Below are 17,562 nucleotides of genomic sequence, written 5' to 3' on the forward strand. Positions count from 1 at the left end.
CATCACTCAACTTTACTAGGGGTTTGCACTGATCAAATATGCAACCCAACAGTCAATGCACAACCTAATCCTCTTCTATGATGTTGGTGCCAAGGCCTCGATATCTAGTGGGTGGTACATTAGATATCGTTGCATAAGAATACAGTTCCTCTACATCTTCATCAACTACTCTTACATAAGAATACATGTCCTTTGCATCTTCCTCTACGTTACATTGATCCTGACTCTCTTAGGCATGCTCTCAATTCTACAATTCTATAGATGCTTGTTTAACTCAATAGTCTCTCTCTCTCTCTCTCTCTCTCTCTCTCTCTCTCTCTCTCTCTCTCTCTCTCTCTCTCTCTCTCTCTCTAGGCATATGTACAAATGTCTTCACAAAAGGTAGAAACACAAGATGCTTGTAAACTTGAAAAACTTTACATCTTTCAGCTTCAAAAAATTTATAGTATTTGATAGAAAAAAACACATCAACACAAAAATCATGCATCAAGGTTGAAGGGTTGATAGTATAGCGTCTGATGGAAAAAAACACATCAACACAAAAATCATGCATCAAGGTTGAAGGGTTGATAGGGTTGCATCAAGGTTGAAGGGTTGATAGTATAGCACCTTGTTGTGCTCTTTCATCTTGAGAGACTCCCTACACATTGATGACCAATCCTCACTTCCTAGCCTTCCTGCAACACTGAATATGGTGAACCCAAGCAAGTATAAACTTGGACATACACCTGGGCAAGTGCAAATTAGTTCACATTTCAATACACAATATGAAAACCCAGGCATGAAACTACAAAAAAATCACTACCTACAATGTGCAATTAGGACACAAAGTCTCATTCGCGTAAAATCTCTCTCTCTCTCTCTCTCTCTCTCTCTATGTGTGTGTGTGTGTGTGTGTGTGTGTGTGTGTGTGTGTGTACAAATGTCTTTACAAAAGGGAAGTTAAGGCAGAAACACAGGTATATGTAAACCCGGGTCGGGCAACATTACATCTTTTGGTTTCAAAAAATTTACATTGTCTACTGGAACAAAAAACATCAATACAAAAGTCTTGATCTTTAGATAGAAGCACAGAGTTAAACCCGAGAAAGTTTACATTTTTCACAAAAGTACAATGCGGTGCCTTGATGCCCACACATTCTCAATGCTCTATCTAGTGGCCTGGGGCAATGTGAAAGCACACTCTTTGTCCTTGTTTGAGCCACACGATGATGATGCAATGAGGCATTTGTGAGAGTTGGAGTCCTCATACAAAACTACTCCGACTTAACAAAGCATCACGTGTATCTCATGCTCCTTGTCATGAAGTGAGTGGCAATAATGCTTGACATGTTTGGCATGACTCTATACTTTGATCAACCAACAAGGTCTTGGTGCAATAATGATGGCAATACGCTTGGTTTCTTCTTGCAAAGTGCACTTGCTTTTGGCCCCTTTGATGCTTCTTACTAAGCATGCCCATTTCTCTCGAGGGTTGAGTAGGCACAGTTGTGATTGCCTCATCATTTGTAACTCTCTGTTGTCCATGGCCGAGTCGGGTGGCTATCACATGTCCTTGAATTTGTGAAATGCTTCCCAACTTTGGACATTTGATGTCCTTGGGATCCCTTCCATCTGAAAGACATGAATAAGATGATTGTAGCTGTCCTATTAATGATTGTAGTTGTACCTCATCACAAGATGGGATATGTTCCTCGATCCCATCTAACACACTCTTCAAATCTTCAATGCATTGGTTAAGGATATGCGACAAAAGGGTGCATTGCATGGCCATGTCATTGGAAGCTTCAAGTATGGAGCCAATGTCCACTTGTGTGTTCTCCATTGCCATTTCCCTACCCGTGTCAATAATTGAGAGAATATGGAAAATATGAGGAAAGAAGTCGAGTCTCACTACTACTCACATGTCCTATAGGTGCTTGCACATGCTTGGCCACTCTGCACAATCACAATAAGAGTATTGCAAGCTGACATGATACCAGATCTCGTGGCATGACATACTCAACACCTTGAATAGGAGGGCGGCTTTCTCAATCACTTCAATAGTTGATGGGTCACTTACATTTCTAGCAAAGTAATTGTTCATCACGTGACAAGCATGTCGTTTGCGACTTGTCATTCCCATACATGTTGTGTTTACCCAAGTCAACTACAAAAGGAAAAGTAGTATAAAGACATAGTTGCTCAAAATGTAAACCCAGGCAAGGACATAAACCAAAGACCTACTTACTCAGAATGTAGTATAAAGACACAATTATTTAGAATGTAAACCCAGACAAGAACATAAACCAAAGACCTAGTTACTCAAAATGTAGTGGAAAGACACAATTACTCGGAATGTAAACACAGACAAGGACATAAACCAAAGACGCAGATTTAAAATTATGGCTCCACGTTTGTCCACGTGGTGACACTTTTTAACAGGAGAAAGCATGCAGCAAAACTCACGTAGCAACTTTATAAAGAATATCTGCATGTTAATCTGCTTTGTCTTGCATATAATCTGCTCAACGGATTGCTTTGCATAATGGCAGTCAGCAGCAAATAAGAGCATCATCAAGATTGCATGCATTATGCTCCAGCTGGCCTCATCAAACTCGTGTGCAAACTACTCCAGCCTCATCAAACTTGTGTGCAATCTGCTCCAGCATCGTGGGGATTTCCAACTAGCAATCAGCATCAAGGTTCGCAACCTCCCTCTCTCTCTATCTCTCTTTGTTTTTTTCCATTCGGTGAAATAATCACTATATATGTAAAGCGTCTATTTAGATGACCTCTCATCACCTAGATGAGAGATAATATTAGCATGGAGCGGTTTACCTCTCTTTATTGATTCAATATTGTGGCAAGCTTTCAATCCTCCAACATACGTAAATAGGTTTGGAGAGAAACCTGCATTTTCAACAACACTGGAAACCACTGACCTAACTCCCATTTGGCCGGCGGCTAAGAGCAATTATATCTTTCCAAATTCAGTCACCTATCCTTTTGTCTTGAAGGCTTTTCTTACATCTTGAAGGCATGTGGCTCTATGCTAGTGCTTGAGGAGCTTCCTATCTGCATTGTGGACTCTTGGAATGCACTGATTGCAAGGTTTGCCCCATAGGAAAAAGTTGTAGGCTGTTTTTAGCAGATGCAAAGCAAGGCCCTCTCTCCATGTGATCACCTCTGCTTGGTTTTTGTTGCGAGTATTGCTTCTTCCTTGGAGTTGTTAGTGTATTTTATGCCTCTCTATGGATGTTTCTTGGCACCACAATTTGCATACATATCAACCAACATAGACACTCACAAGTATGATCCTAAATATGTGACTTCTTGATGTCAACTCACTGATGCCTTGGTAAAATCCTTCTTCCTGAGCAATCTCTCTAGATGCAATCACCTATGCTTGCATCTTGAAGGCATGTCGCAATTCGGGACATGCAGAGATGGGAAAAATCCCTCGGTTATTTTAAACAAATGCAAAATGAGGCTCTCTATCCACTTGGTGGGTGGACACTATCTTGGTCAATATGTATGCGATGTCTACTCACTGTTAATTTGGTGCAAATCCTTCTTTTGAGCACCTGTTTCTAGTTTGGATAGGAAAGAAGAGCTTGTTTTTTTTTACTCCTCATCATGGTCTTTCAAGTTTGTGTATGTATTTGTGTAGCAAATATTGCTTCTTCCTAAGCTTCGTCAATGGATTGTTGGTGCTCTTGCTTTCAATTGATTCCTCATCATGGTCTTACAAGTTTGTGTATGTATTTGTGTAGCAAATATTGCTTCTTCCTGAGCTTCATCAGTGGATTGTTGGCGCTCTTGATTTCCATTGAAGATGATTGCAACAGGAAAGAGGTTTTGCTTGGCTTTTCCCGGGACGATGTGTATGCCAAATATGATGTCCTTCAGAAGGCACAAAAAGCAGTCGAGGAGCTTCTTGTACGGAATGCCGCCTCTTCAAACGCACTAATTGCGGGATATTCTGAACATCAGCGCGGCAAGGAGGCCCTAGTCTATTTGCAGCTGATACAAAGCGATCACATCTCTCTATATGAAGTGAGTGAATCTCTGTAGATGCAATCACCTATGCTTTCATCTTGAAGGCATATGGCAATTTGGAAGATCTGAGATGGGCAAAAGCCCTTGGTTGTTTTCAGTAGATGCAAAGCGATGGGATCCACCCGGATGAAATCAACTATGCTTTGTGCAAGATGCTGACATGGACACAAATAACTCGGGCTAATATTGTTAGTCAAAGGCTGTTGAAAAAAAAGACGTCGTGCTCTGCAACCAGAATAAAATTGCACTCACAATATCTAGCTCTACTAGGCATCTATACATCAACAAAAACCTCCGACTAGAGGAGAAATCCCATAGGCCACTATGAGCGATAAATGCTCAATGCAAAAGATCGTGAGAGAGCATTCCTTGGCTTCCTCAACCTGGCTCTCGAACCGCTGCAAATAATTGAACTTATAGAGCGATGATACTTGTTCGAATAGAGACCAGAACCACAACCCATAAGCAAACATTGCTTCTTCCTAAGCTTTGTTAGTGGATTGTTGGCGCTCTTGCTTTCCATTGAAGATGATCAAAACAGGAAAGAAGTTGTGCTTGGCTTTGCCTGGGACGATGTGTATGCAAAATATGGTGTTCAATTCAGAAGGCACGAAAAGCAGTCGAGGAGCTTCTTGTATGGAATGCTACCTCTTTAAACGCATTGATTGTGGGATATGCCAAACATCAGCGGGGCAAGGAAGTCCTAGTCTATTTTCAGCTGATATGAAGCGATCACATCTCTCTATATGAAGCAAGTGCATCTATGTAGATGCAATCACCTATGCTTGCATCTTGAAGGCATATGGTAATTTGGAAGATGCTCAGATGGGCAAAATCCCTCGGCTATGTTTAGCATATGCAAAGCGACGAGATCCATTCGAATGCAATCACATATACTTTTGTCTTGAAAGCATGTGGCATTGCCTTGATGTGTATAATGTCACCTCTTCTAGGGCATTGATTGCAAGATATGACCAACAACGATAGGGCCAGCAAGCTCTAGTTGGTTGTAGCGGGATGTGCCAAACATCGGCGGGGTAAACAAGCTCTACACTATTCTCAATGCAAAAGATCATGAGAGAGCACTCCTTGGCTCCCTGAACCTGGATCTTGAACCCTTGTGAATAACCAGAACTGTAGAGTGATGACATTGATTCAAATAGAAACTAGAACCACAGCCTGGATGTGCTAGATGCGAGCACAAAAAATCACAACAAATCAAGAGTATGACTACTCAAAGTTCATGCACTCGCAATATTCAGCCCTGCTGGGCAGCTATACATCAGCAAAAACCTCAGACTAGAGGAGAAATCCCACAACCCACTGTGGGCAATAAATGCTCAATGAAAAAGAGGGTGAGAGAGGAGTCCTTGACTCCCTCAACTTGGCTCTCAAACCCTTGCAAATAACCAAAACTATAGAGCGATGACATTCGTTTGAATATAGACTAGAACCACATCCTGGATGCACTGAATGTGGGCAAAAAAACTCACAGCAAATGGAAACAATGGCCTCTAGCTCGAATGCAAAGATCCTACTTGTCAAAACTTGTAATAACCAGTTGTGTGTGCATTCCTCTAATGCGACAAGAGCAGGGCCAAAGAGCTCTAGGATGTTTCCAACTTCCTTTCCGGAGTGTGAGCTCTTGAAATGAATTGATTGCATGATTTGCCCCAAAGGAAACAACTCTAGTGTATTTTTAGTAGATGTGCAGCGAGGGCCACTCTCCAGATGCAGTCACTTACGCATGCACCTTGAAGGCATGTGGCTTTGCGCAAGATGCTGATATGGACACAAAAAACACCCGGATCTACAAAGACCAGACGGCTTCACATACGTAGCCCTGAGAAGGCACTCACACAATTTTTGTTGGAGAGTACAACTGCTCAAAATGAAACTTGCATGCTCTCACAAAATTCAGCCATGTTGGGCAGCTATACATCAACAAAAATCTCCAACTAGAGGAGAAATCACACAGCCCACTACGAGTTATAATGCTCGATGCGAAAGAGGGTGAGAGAGCAATTGTAGAGCAATGATACTTGTCTGAATAGAGACCAGAACCACAGCCAGGATGCGGGCACAAAAACTCACAGCAAATGGAAACAACTACCTGCAGCTCGAATGCAAAGAGCCTGCTTGCCAAAACCTAAATAACCAGCTGTGTGTGCATTCCTCCGATGCAAAATCTGCTCAATCCCCAAAGAGTGTGACCTGAAACACAACCTTTGTGATGAAATAGTATTGTACTTGGATTAGTATAAATACTCACGAATTGTTCCGATTTTTATTTTGATTATAGAATGTTCACAGTTAGAAAAATGTTTCATGCACTGAACTTAATTTTCGTACCTTTCTAATGTTATTATGTTTCATTGCATTCAACATATAAAGAAGCCTGAACCCAACTCTTGGACATTTACCAACACGAGATATTTGAGCGAGAAGTGAGTAACAACTACCACATTCTACTCTTGATCGTCGCTGAGAACGTATGAAATGAACACACTAAAATTTGCACGCTACCATGGAAATGGCACATTCCCTTGTATAATAAAAAATGGAAGATATGTGCAAAGGACACTTGGATGCTTACTTTTTTTTTCCCTATAACTAAAGAATGGAAGAACACATAAAAAAAATGAGGTTCCGTTTAGCTTCTTCAAATCTTTCTAGTACTTATCTAACCTTTTGTATATGTTTTTTTGCAAGGCACACCAGAACAAGCATCCACCTCCCACCTCTACCCAATTACAACACTCATAGGAACGAGATCAAGCACCACGTACATAGTTGTCTCGTGTGCTTCCGTCATTTGCTACTTGCACATGACTAGTATCTGAATGTCACAATATTCTCATTGTAGTGAAGCGAGACGTTTACGGATTGAGTCTAAACTAAGCGTCCAACAGATCAATGTAAAAAGTGTCGGATATATCTTAATAGAGCAAAGGTGATCAGAGATCACACTTCAATGAGGAATAAGCTCAGATGTCTTCCATCTACACAATCATGGGTTAATATCTCAGGCATAGCCTACCAATGGAGTTTAGATGTTGTAGGAATATTCAAGCCTTTAAGCATATGCCATGTTTGTGCTACATTTTTCATCCACAGAAGCACATCCATTGATTGTACTCAAGATCCATCTGAGACATCGGTAGCAATGTTTGCTAGCAGTCTCTTTCTATCTAGCTTAAAGAGTGCCCATATACAGATGCAATGTGTGCAATAATCCGCTTGTGATAGCTTCAATACACGTCAAAGTTATTGTGTGCCCTTACTTCTAGAATACATGAGAATAATACTGAATGGAAAACAGCTTCATGTATAGCTATTGAGTGTGATTGATATATCCATCAACGCCATCTCAAAAATGATAGCAATTGCACGTGGTATGCTAGACAAGCATTCAATATTGGATAGTCCACTACTTTCATGGAGTACAGAGCATAGAACAAGCTTCACAAAGCAAGAATTAGCGACATCACAACTGGCAGACATACTTGCATTCAATCTTGAGAATAACTTCGTATTGCAGAAGTACTTATCAATGGGTGAACGACCTAATAAGAAGCTTGGACTTTGCATCCTAAGTCAGGGCAGTGTGGACAAGATCGTTAAACAACAACAAGATAATGCACCATTTGCACTAACGGCACAACTCGGTACAAGTTCGATGTTTGGAATTATTGAAAACATTGTTGAACCAACTAGACCAAGAGCATACACTACTAACAATACATTCAAATTTGCTTCTTTGCAACTCCGTAGTTGTAAATGATTGCTTCAAAGAACATCCACTTTCAGGCCAGATGGCATGCTTGCATCATCAACCTCCACAAAGGACATCACAATAGAGACAACGACGTTTCCATTTTTGTTCCCTTTTGGCAAAGGCCAATACAATGACAAAATAAACTTTAGTGCATATGTGAAGATGCGCATTGACTTTATTCTTTTTGTATACTCTATACAAGCCATACTTACTCATCATGTACCAGTTAAAGCAATCACTTATGTTAGCAAACAATACACACACAAGCTTGTTGCAGAAGGACATTGAGAAATACAAGAGGACTAATCGTACAACAATGGACGAAGACACTATCAGGCATGTGCTTTGATACAGTACCCCTTCTACGATGACATGCTCTTACTCATGGCACCGCAAGAACCTAAAAGACCTAATAACAATGGTCGATGAATGGGGAATGCTTGATTTCTTCTTGACTTTTACTGCTGGTGATAAGGTCACAAAAACAAGATGGCCTAAAATCAACAAAATTGAGCTAATTGCACAACAATTAAATACCTCCTTTACTTGGACAAACTACCTGGTCGAATGCACTCTCACATTCTACTCTAAGGTCCAAATGCATCTGTGGAAGTACATAATCACAAAAGGTGTAGTGGGCCGTGTGCAACACCACCCGGTTAGATATGAGGTCTAGAATAGACCTCATATGAGGTGTAGTGGGCCGTGTGCAACACCACTCGGTTAGATATGAGGTCTAGAATAGAGGATCATTGCATGCTCATCTGGGTACATGCAAAAGATAGACATCAAGTATCTAGTGAAATAGCATCATACATTCCCACAAGAATAAAATCCTTGAATTCACCAAAAATACATCGGCTCCAAGACCTTGTACTCAAGAAGCAACTACATAAGTGCCGCCCGAGCTGTTACCATGGTCAAAGCGATGGAGTCTACAAGCACAAGTTCTCATTTAATATGCAACTCAACCCAAACCCAGTCTTCAACGAGCACAACCACTGGGGGCACTACTTTAGGCTAATATATGAATACAGACATGTTGTACCTTACCACCCTACATTGATCTTGCTATGGGGTGCACATATGAACATACAACAGGTCACCAAATCATCATATCCTACTACCTCTTGAAGTATGCACTCAAACAAAACCAATGGGTCACCTCAATATTCGCTCAAAAGATGCAGAGCGCTTAGGCCTGTATGGCCTTGACAATGTGAAGTTGAAGATGATTTGAGCCTCCCTATTGTCAAAGCCAATCTCAGTAACAAAGGTGGCATTAAATTGTTTGCAAATACCAATTGTTTCAAGGAGCAGCAGTGCCCACTATATTGACTCCTCACCCCCAGCACTAAGACAACACATCATCTCTCACAACAAGAGTAGCAGTGTCCACTATATTGACTCCTCACCCCCAACACTAAGACAACAAATCATCTCTCACAACAACAACGTCGTACTGCACCCTATTGATGTGTACTCTTCACGACCGCATTCTCTGGAGGAGATTACATTCTATGACTTCCACAAGAACTATATAGTTGCAATGAAAAATGAGAATGAAATAGCGCTTTCAGAGGAGAGCACATTTGGTCAAACCCTCAAGCGGCAACATCAACTAGTCCGATTCACAAACTATCACCCTAGCCACCACATGGAGCCATCCTACAATCTCTTGCTAAAGCGTATCGCGTTTATAAAAGAATCCCAACTACTTTCACCCGAGAACACGTCTAGGTCATACTACATTGAGTGCCAACTAAGGCATTTGATATTGACAAACGAGGACCTTGAGATGTACATCATAGAGTACACGCAACAAAATATGCTCACAACAGATCATACTCATCAGTTCAAGAACATGATCCTGCAGAAGATGTCTTTAGCAAAGTCTAAATCATTTCAATATCCAAATGTGCAAACAAACTATGAGCAACAAGACACGTCATTTCGTGTCCTTGCACTCTTGAACGAACTTCTGAATGTCCAAAATGTGACACTAACAATAAGGTCACAACATCAAATGGTGGCCTATATGTGATCACATGTACTCATGGAAGTGGCAAAAGCTTCCTCATAAGGTACATCACAAGATGGCTCATAAAGCAAAGGAAGGCTATGATTCTCACAGCTTCAACCGCTACTGTCGCTACAAGGTTGAGTAGCATCACAACAACAGTTAACTACCAAGATACGAGTATGCACACAACAATATCCGCTATCAATCGCCGAGACCAATGACAGATATGTCAGCATTAAAGAAGCATACGTGATCATTATAGACGAGAGTTCAATGTTAACAAGGTAGAATTTTGACCTTATAATCCAACAAATCGTAAAAGTTAGCAATGGCACATATTCAAAGATAATAGGATATTGTTATTTGGCGATTTAGCACAATTGCCTTCTATATGTAGGCATCAAACTGATCAATGCTACCCGTGTCACATCATAAGCTCCACTTACTGGTCATATGCTACCATGTACAATATGTATTGCTCAATACAACATGCAAAAGATATCTCCTTCATGGAGTTTCTCAATACGATAACGGTCAGGCTCCCCACAAAGGAAGAGATTGAGAATACGCTCGGTGATCGCATTATAAAGCCAAATGAAATAGAGCAACACTTAGATAATAACACGACAATCATTTGCACACATAGGAGTGATGTTCAATGTTATAATAACCTTCTCTTGGAATGATTTCTAGGACGTACCCGCATCATTCAAGTCAGTCTCAACACAAATGCACACAATGTGCTCGAGCTCCAAATGTGGATCGAAGATCCCAAATTCCACGCAATTGACAAAATAGTCAAAGGAGCAAAGGCTATGATAACAGAGAATATAAAGTAAATGATGGGAGTGGCTAATGGATCACTATGTCAGGTGGATGATATCCAACAAGATCAAAATGGTACCGTCAATGCAATTAGAGTGATGCTAGACATATCACAACAAGAACTGAGCCTACGACGGTCAAAACATAGCAGACAGACATTCAATGGATGTTGGTACCATAAGTCGACATCCCCTATAACTCTCGCCTATGCTATGACTGAACAGAACTCCAAGGGGGCCACAATCAACACAAATATCCTACTCATTGTAAAAGAAGTCTTCGCTCCAGGTCTCCTGTACGTTATGTTGTCACGTATCATTGAGCAAACGCGACTAGTACATTTGCTCCAACTTCCTACCCCAAAGATGTTCACACCTTTTAGATTTTTAACCATCCAATCATAGAGCATCTGTTCTTTCTCATCGATAATAGTTCATCTTTCTAAAAGATTAATAGAATTTCCTATTAACACTTTTGTATATGAAAGAAAATGTTCATTCTGAGCAGTTATCATTTACTCTGTCAACTGATCATCATGTTTCTTACATTCAATTATAAAGATATCTGTGTACGGATTCCACTTACTCCGCTCCACCTCGTACACATTCATTCTTCTTCATTAGCTCAATTCAGTTATTCTTATTTATATGATTGTGATATGTAATGCTTCAAAGAAACCTTAACAAATTACCAAAACAAATATTCCTATGTGCAAGTTATCAAATTCAGAAATGGATCACAACACGGTACATTTTGCAAACTTATTTAATCTTACATCTATGTATTGTATTTAGATTACTTTCAATCACTCGACCTATTGTATAGCTCTTTAAGCAATACACAAAGAATGCGAAGGAAACTCAACCCATGTTACAACCTAAGAGATTTTAACTCACAACTAAACAGATGAGATTGGCTAATTCTATCTGTGGAAACCAGATATGTACATTGAGGGATTCTAGAGTTTTCAAGAGCATCACAATTTTATGAATAAGTACGACGCAAGATATAAGGCACTAGGCCAAACAATGGATACACCAAACATGGACATGATGACAACATGTATTGCTACATGCTAATAATTGAATACATTGTGTCTGTTATGCTAACCATTTTTTCTATATATACCATAGGCCTCATGAAACAAATACTTGAAGAACTTGCGATCCAGTATGACGAGGATGAGAATATGTTGTGCAATGTTGAAGCACAAAAACTCCTTGACGCGAAGACTATAGAGAAATCACACTGTATGCAATGGAGCAGCTACGATTTGGGTACAACATTGATTTGGACGAAGTAACAAAAGCTAGTGCAAAAATTGTGATGATATTCTGCAAAAATTCATGGCTTCAACAAAACACACGCACGATGGAACCAATCCACCCATCACAATCCAAAAAGTAGCATAGCACTACAGTGAACACAAGGTGACTAAATACGGAGAATCATCCTCGCCATATGAGCCAGCCTCCACCCATCACAATCCAAAAACTAGCATGGCACTACAATGAACACAAGGCGACTAAATACGAAGAACCATCCTCACCATACGAGCCAGCTGCAATTGACTAAGGCAAGTACGAACGAGAAATATCAACAAATTTCATTCATTCTTCCTTGCCATCATGACTTATATGCTGACCTGATCTATAGATCAAGACACACATCAAGAACTAGAGACAAACATTGTTCCTTGTTCCCAAAAGAAGCAGCAACGCATGAAGAATACATAGTCTATAGCATACGATGCAAACAAAATGATAAGAGATATGTCAAAGTTACAAACAATATACACAAAAGTATTTGCCAACATGAACGGAATCCTCCCAGAAGAGAGAAAAAATGCAACCAGACGTCCACGCTTTTTGTTCTTTTAAAGACAATTTTGAAATTATTACTTTAGCAATCTATAACAATCAGCATAAAGCTAGAAATTTAGAGCAATTCTATATTAAACAACAACTACATTAGGTTATAATGTTTGTTTCAGATATCCTCCAAAGCTGAAAAAATACTATTTTTTTGAAATACCAAGGAAAAATATAGTTGTGACCTTTTGTCATCTTTATTTTATTATGCCTTTTGACCTCCTCATCTCACATGTTTGATCAATAGCTACAACATTGTTTTTATGGCTCCATTGAAGTGACTTGTGATTTAACAACTTTTTAAGTGCTTTGATTTAGTTTCAATATTGGCTTCACCCAGATCTGCAAGAGCGTGTACTCAGATACTACATGCACAAATGGAACGAGTTCATTCTGTGGCCAGTTCAACTGCCGACCCCACGGCATTACTTGGAATCCATTATCACGACTCATCACAATCGACATTGCCGCATTGGCCACTTGCTCCACAAAACACATTTGTATGTTGTTCGTACAGATTGCAGATGCGCTCGAACTACTCGAGACTATAGAACTAAATTACTCTAATGTGATCCCAATCCACTTTAAATTGACACAACAATTTGTTTCGTGCTACTTCCTTGACACCCTGATGAGCACACATGCAAGACTACTAACCATATATACGATACCCAATGTTTCTACAATCGGCCTCACACTACAATTAGACTGCCTCATTGGCCACATCTTTATTGCATTGATATACAAACTAAACAGATTACAGAACACTACAGAACACGTTTAGATTTGTCTTCAATTTTTAAATTGTTTCAATAATTTGAGTCATTCCATCCATATTTATAGTTCCATTTTTGACTCATTGACATTCTTCTTTCATGTTCTTAAATTGAACAATCGTAAAAAATAAGACATAAGATCACGACATTGTAAACACATAACCATGTCAACTTAAGGTAGTAGGATTTGTGAAAAACAAAGCATAAGCTATGTCTCTCTCTGACCAACCTCGCCCCCCCCCCCCCCCCCCCCCCCCCAACAAGCGTTCCTCTTCTAGGTTCTTGTTTTCTCTTTACCCTTGGACTCGCCTCAATTCAATACAAATGCGGCTAACGAAACACTCTAGTTTAAAATGTGTACGACATACTCAAAAAAACAAGTGAAAGGGTCACGATGGCTTTCAAAAACAATAAGAAAGTGATAAAATTGTTAGGTTGAATTAAACTAGTATCAGTGTTTGGGAAAGGATTGCATCATCTTAGTCTTGAGTCGATTGAAAATCGAGACTAGCTAGCTGTAAACCATGGTAAACGAAAGAAAAGCATATGAATATGTGAGAAAGTCGTCCAAAAATTTTGCAGATCTCAAAATTTCTGCTAGTATTTTTGGTCTTCTTCTTTGTGAGGAGGAAACTCGATAAGCAGCTGCTTAATAAAAGAGACTTTCTCGAACATTAACACTAATTGGAATCAAGCTATAAAATGCAAGAAATGTAAAGCCATGTGAAGTTGTGAAATGAAAGGTGAAATAAAAAAAACTAATTAATATATGTGTGTGTGTGTAGAATTTATTAGAATTATGTAAGATGAAACTTCACTTTAGCATTCCAAAACAATAGAATGCAAAACAAGGTGAGGACTCACGATGGCCTGTAGTAGGTAAGGGGGGAGGAAAGATATATCGAAAGTAGGTATTAATCAGTGTTGCAGTTGTATTGTTTTAATATAAAATTGTAATGTCCATATATAGGTGAAATAAAAAGATCCATTTAATATTATAAATTTTAAATAACATTTAAGATAAGTCTCAATCAAGTCATTTTTTTATGTTCTTCTAGTCGGTACCTGCTACTCGCAAATGGCTTATATATTATGAAGGGGCCCCAATAATAAGGTGAATGGTGCACATTGTACATTAGTATTTTGAAACAAAATAAAACAAAAAGGAAGTAAAATAAAAAGACACATTAAAAATCAAAACAGAAGTGATTTTTTTTTAAATCCTCAAATGAGAGAATCGTTTATCAATACCTCAGTGTTTGAGAAAGGTGTGTTTGAGCTTAGGCTTAAGCCGATTGAAAATCGAGATTAGCCGGTTGCAAAGGATGGCAAAGGAGAAAAAACCCGATAACATATACTAGAAAATAGTTTCAATATTTTACAAATTAAAAAATTTTTAATAGTATTTCCATTTTGTATTTATATAAGGAGGAAACTTGCCACTTAGACAAAAAGGAATTTCTCGAAGATTGCATCATAAGATCAAACTCCTATGAATATTTGGTTTAATGTTTTGATCTCTAAAGTCATTTTCAAACATGCAATAAAGTAAATGATGCCTTGGAGAATAGCTTTCTAGTCCAAAGTTTTAGCTTTCTATTCATAAGACTTTTGAATCCCTCAGGGACACTTGTCTCTTAAAGAAGGTGATGTAAGGAAACAAAAAGGACAACAAAGTTATTTTACAAAGACCCTTGCCATGTGGCATTCATCCAGCCAAAGAATCCAACGGCCTCATTGTTGCAACAACCTTGCACAATGAACCTTTGGCCAAAAAACATGTGTGTGTGTGTGTGTGTGTGTGTGTGTGTGTGTGTGTGCAAAATTTACTAAATTATACAAGAAAGCAAAGTGCTAATATGGGCACTCGGGCACAAGCATCACTTGGAGGATTGGTTTAGGACTACTTGTGCTTTTTGTCAGCAGACGGAATGCCTAGGATGGGGGAAAATCTTGGCCATCGATAAATAAAAGATCTCAGAATGACAAGAATATGGACTTTGTTGTGGAGGCGGGTTCATAGGGGTGGCTCCCTTGATAACCTATGTAATTATGATCCCTGGATGTTGTCATGGCTTAACATAAGCATGACAAAACCTTGTAGTTTTTTGGATTGCTCAATATAATCCACTCACAATTGTGAGTTTTGCTAAAAAATAAAATAAAAAATTACTAAAATTATGTAAGGTGAAACTTCACTTTAGCATTCTAAAACAATAAAATGCAAGAAAAGTAAAGACAGGAGGTGAAATGAAAGGCCCAACACTAACCGAGTCCAACACTAAGGGTTTCTTTTACAAAGCCAACTAGTCTTGCTTGGTGGGCCTCGCTATGTAACATCTATAGAATATAGCTGAGCATTTCCAAGTTGACATTGAACATCACGCATTGAATGGAACAAAAGCATGACTAATTTGGCAATGGCAGCACTCCGTGAAGGCATCTATACATTTGAAAGATACTGTCGTTTTCTTTTACAGGAGACAGAGTTTAGTGCGTAAATCAATAGAGATTCTAGGAGTGATTCTAGAGCTGTTATTATTATTTTTCTAATGGGAGAATACAAAATTGTTTTAAAAATGAAATAATAGAGATTGATATGAGTATTTTAATAATGAAACCAATCTACTTGATGTGAATTTTGCAAATGGACTATACGCACAATAACTGAGAAAAGAGGAAAAAACAGTTATTATGTTTTTTAATGATGGGAGGATACAAAGTTGTTTTGAAAATGAAGTAATAGAGATTGATATGAGGATTTTAATAATGAACCAATATACTTAATGTGAATTTTTCAAATGGGTTATGGGCACAATAATAGAGGAAAGAGAGGAACGGGATGTTGTGTTAGCAGAGAAAACATCAACTTTCAATGAGACGTGTATAACAATGGCAAGGAGAATCTAGATTTTTTTTTTGTTTCAAGAACATGTATTTCTTGCAGTGAGGGGGATGAGCTCGCAGAACATTATATCCAAGGGAACTTGTACTACTATGTCTACTGTTTAAATCTAATTAGCATATACAGATGTTGATTGACATCGAGTGCATAGTTCTGAAAGCATCATGCAAGTAAAGCAAACTGAAGGAAGCAATGTACAAAATTCTAAAACAAGCAAATTAATAAAGCATCAATGGACTACAAATTGAGATGAAGTGTTTTACTGACCTGAAATGTTGTACAGATGTTTTTGGACTGTCCAAGCTACACGCCAATCTTTGACTCAAGCTACGGAAAAGGAATGTGAATAGTTAAACATTTTATTTTGCAATGAAGCGCTAAAAATTGAAGATGCTAAGTATACAGTGCACGTCATGCAGAAGTGCCATACAAAAGTATGGTGGAGAGTTGGCATTGTGGTCTCTCCAAAAATTATAAGAAATGGAAGCCGTGCCCAGCCCCGTAGCGTTTATGTGTTGCGCCAAGAAAACGCATAGTCATGGGGAGTTGGATGGAGATAACGAACCTTGCAGTGTAGTCCAGTTGGAGTTACGCTTGTGCAATCGAAACATCCAGTGTTTTGAGTATATGATCTCCCTGCCAGACACAAAATACGCATCAGGATAAATATAGGGCATGTAGCATATTGATTAAGCTTATAGAGAAATAGATATAATTTTATTGCATGCTCAATAGCTAAGTCTGATAAGAACATTACCAAAGAGACACGCAAAAAAAAAAAACAATGATGGAAAACCGCTATCATTGAAGAGCACTTTCAATGTTTCACTTGTTTTTGTCAGCCCATCAATCTGTCGGGCTAGCATACTCGCCAATCATCCATAAATTTCTATATCTCAAGCTTGTCTTCAGATGGAATCCTAATGAACAACAACATCACAACCATGACGTTGAGGATGCCATCACGATCTTCCAGCAAATAACCCACGCCTATGAAATCCTCTTTGATCCGGTCGAGTGTTTCTCTCACGACCTACCCTCGACAACCAACCATAGAGCTCTCTCGTATCCGGCCTCTGCCCTGCGATCCATCATGTGCAGCAGCGCTGCACCGCTAATCCTTCAGTACGCTCAATAGGTGGAGGCTATGCAGCCTACGAGGTCTATTTCATTGTGTCATCGGGGATGAAACTGAGACTCGCCTGTGGTTTCCCATCATTGAAAGCATCAGCGTGTCGAAGCAACAATACTTAGGAACTTCAATGGAAGATCTTCACCTACATCTGCTCGAAGGTTCCGTCTCTGTAGGTGCGTAGCTTGGTGATGGAGATGATTGCAGATGA

This window comes from Adiantum capillus-veneris, chromosome 10 (genome assembly GCF_014529385.1).
Source record: "Adiantum capillus-veneris isolate H3 chromosome 10, ASM1452938v2, whole genome shotgun sequence".
NCBI lineage: Eukaryota > Viridiplantae > Streptophyta > Polypodiopsida > Polypodiales > Pteridaceae > Adiantum > Adiantum capillus-veneris.